The sequence below is a fragment of the Asparagus officinalis genome, chromosome 5 (assembly GCF_001876935.1).
Source record: "Asparagus officinalis chromosome 5, Aspof.V1, whole genome shotgun sequence".
Classification (NCBI taxonomy): Eukaryota; Viridiplantae; Streptophyta; class Magnoliopsida; order Asparagales; family Asparagaceae; genus Asparagus; species Asparagus officinalis.
Window position 1 is genome coordinate 56,331,080 of NC_033798.1, and position 3,886 is coordinate 56,334,965.

A 3,886-nucleotide genomic window follows, 5' to 3' on the forward strand; every position below is an offset into this window, starting at 1 on the left:
ATTTACTCTCGATAAATGAGAAATTCATCTTTAGTTCGGTAATCAAACCTTCCGACAGTTAGGATTATCTGAATCTTTTCGAATCTCGGAGTGGAGATCCCACTCTTGGTTTCACCCTTCCGGATGCTGGGGGTGGAGATCCCACCTAGAGTTTCCTTTCCTACTATAGACAGAATATAAAATTTTTCTTCTCCAGTGTCGGGAGATAGGGTATAAAATTCTTCCTCTCCCATTTCGGGTTCGTCTTTGCCCCAACAAAAGACACCACTTTTTTTTTAACTCCCAAAATCTGTGCCTCACAGATCCTAGGAAGTTTATCCCGAATCCTAAGCAGGGATAAGTCGGCGCCTAACACGCGCTGCCGGTTTAGTCTTTTTCCGTACAAAAAGACACCAGAGTTCGATTCTGGGGTATTCTATCCTGAAACCTAAGCAAGGATAAGTCGGCGCTTAACCCGCGCCGCCGGTTAGTTCTTAACCGTTAAAAAGAACACCCGTCCACATATTCAACATTGTGGCAGGTCGTTATTAATAACACCAAAATCCATGCCTTACACGCATGGGGAATTTCATCCTGAATCCTAAGAAAGGATATGCCGACGCCTAACACGCGTCGCCGGTTTAGTCTTTTTCCATAGAAAAAGACACCAGAGTTCGATTCTGGGGTATCTCATCCCGAAGCCTAAGTAGGGATAAGTCAACGTCTAATACACGTTGCCGGGTAGCCTATTCCCGTAGCAATGGCAAAGTCTACGTATTCGAAGTCGTAGCACAATGTCTTAGAGAATTCACTCTCTTAGCACAACGTTTCATGCGGAACGGATTTAGACAATCCGCATGCTAGCCCGACTCAAACGGTAGTCGGTAAAGGCTAATCAAATCCGTTGAAGGCTGGGGATTAGCCAAAAATCCTAAAGTCAACGCCTAACACGCGTCGCCGGGTAGTCTATTCCCGTGAGAAAGACGAAGTCTACGTATTCAATATCGTAGCACTAAAAGGGTTAACTCTTTTAGCTTAACGTCACATGCGGAACGGACTTGAACAATCCGCATGCTAGCCCGACTCAAACGGTAGTCGGTAAAGGCTAATCAAACCCGTTGAAGGCTGGGGGTTAGCCAAAAACCCCAAAGTCGACGCCTAACACGCGTCGCCGGGTGGTCTATTCCCGTGAGAAAGACGAAGTCTACGTATTCAATATCGTAGCACTAAAAGGGTTAACTCTTTTAGCTTAACGTCACATGCGGAACGGACTTGAACAATCCGCATGCTAGCCCGACTCAAACGGTAGTCGGTAAAGGCTAATCAAATCCGTTGATGGCTGAGGATTTGCCAAAAATTCTACAACTGCGAGTCATTGACGCATCAACTCCCCTAATTGGTCTCGTGACTTGAGCACCCAACAAATTCAGGACAAAATCCACACATGCAGATGAATCAACTTTAACAGTTGGTCCTGCAACCCCAACACTTGGGACCACCGTGCTCCAATACCTTAAGAGCTTAAACTATGAGTACTCCAGCAAACGTACGAGTATAAACTGTGTTAATGGCGATCCGTAAACCATAGGGTCAGCGCCGGTCAACGCGTAACCCTAGGTCAACGCCAGTCAACGCGTTACAACAAAAGTCAACGTTCGACGATTCAAAACCTAAGGGTCAACGCCGGTCAACGCGTAACCCTAGGTCAACGCCAAGCAACGCGTTGCAAACGAAAGTCAACGTTCGACAATCCGAAACCCTAGTCAACGCGTAGCCCTAGGTCAACGCCAAGCAACGCGTTCGACGATTCAAACCCTAAGGGTCAACACCGGTCACCGCGTAACCCTAGGTCGACGCCGGTCAGCGCGTTGCGACACAAGTCAACGTTCGAGGATTCAAGATCCACACCATTCAACGTTCGACAATTCGAAACCCTAGGGTGGACACCGGTCAACGCGTAACCCTAGGTCAACGCCAAGCAACACGTTGCAACAAAAGTCAACGTTCGACGATTTAAACGCAGCGCCGGAAGAACCTCGGCTATTCGTCAAAGCATCGGATAGATCGAAAATCGAAAGAGTCAAGAGTTGAAGCTAACTACGCCGACTGAAGGCCAGATCAATCACATCCAAAGTATTCCAGCCTCTTCTATAAAAGAAACGAGTCAGGAACACTTTGGAGGGGGTATCTGTAGGCATCAAAAATTGCCTATAGTTCTCCACAACCAGTTCAGTGTTAACGAGCGACGATGAACGTCACCATCCGATCCACATGAGCCTAATCGACGTCGACGAACGACTGAAGTGAATCGACGAGTTACATGAGCGGATAGGACTTCGGAATCACGAAGACCCGGACCAATCGGGAAGCCCGGCACTGTTCACAAAAAGGACAACGCCCTCCGTGCCTCGACCACTCTAAAGACAATCCAACCATCAGAGCGGATCGAACTCTTCGTCACGCATCCAACGCACCCGGAATCACTCAAATCCGAATCCGGACGACGAATCAACCGCGAGTCAACGGCGGAACACCCAAACAGGTCTTGGCCAATAGCCGAGACACCCCCTAAGGAGTGTCTCGGCCACAACCGAGACACCCCAAGGGGGGTGTCTCGGCCATGGCCGAGACACCCCATGGGGGGTGTCTCAGCCATGGCCGAGACACCCCAAGGGGTGTCTCGGTTTTGGAGCCGAGACACCCCCCTAGGGGTACTGCCTAATCAGGATCCAGATTTACTGCCTAATCAGGATCCAGATTTACTGCCTAATCAGGATCCAGATTTACTGCCTAATCAGGATCCAGATTTACTGCCTAATCAGGATCCAGATTTACTGCCTAATCAGGATCCAGATTTACTGCCTAATCAGGATCCAGATTTACTGCCAAATCAGGAATCGGATTTACTGCCTAATCAGGATCCAGATTTACTGCCAAATCAGGAATCAGATTTACTGCCTAATCAGGATCCAGATTTACTGCCAAATCAGGAATCAGATTTACTGCCTAATCAGGATCCAGATTTACTGCCAAATCAGGAATCAGATTTACTGCCTAATCAGGATCCAGATTTACTGCTAAAACAGGAATCAGATTTACTGCCTAATCAGGATCCAGATTTACTGCCAAATCAGGAATCAGATTTACTGCCTAATCAGGATCCAGATTTACTGCCTAACGAGACCGGAAAAAACGGCAAAAACCACAACACCCAGAGGTGGCCGACAGTTGTCATTTCACGGCCACCCAGAGGTGGCGGACAGTTGTCATTTCGCGGCCACCCAGAGGTGGCCGACAGTTGTCATTTCGCGGCCACCCAGAGGTGGCCGACAGTTGTCATTTCGCAGCCACCCAGAGGTGGCCGACAGTTGTCATTTCGCGGGCACAGTAAAGTGAGCCTATAAATAGGCCCCCTTGGTTCATTTGTTCAGAGGTTGGAAATTCTGGAGAGGGCCACCAATAGGTGGCTCGGTGGCCGCCGAGCCACCTGTGGCCGGCCACACTGTGCCCAAGGCACAGTGAGGGTAGCCTATAAATAGGCCACCCCCTTGTTCATTTGAGAAGGTTGGAAATTCTGGAGAGGCGAAGCCCTGCAGAACTCAAGACTCAGAACTTAACAAGATTCAAGCTTTGGGACTTCGAGGACTTGCACATCCAGATCTGGTACTCAGCGATCGTCAACGCCAAATAAGGCAGGTGTTCGAGGGGACCGGATCTCAGATCTACGCGTACGTACTCCGGATCTAAGCTTGGTCTTAGATCCCGAGACTTGGACGATTGTTTCCTTGGTGAATCAATCCTCCCCGGCTATTATTTCCTTCGTGGAATAATACCCGTCGTACTGCTCAGATCTGACCGGATCTAGATCTCGCGGTGGTCCATGGATTAACCCCGGCGCAGGCAAAGA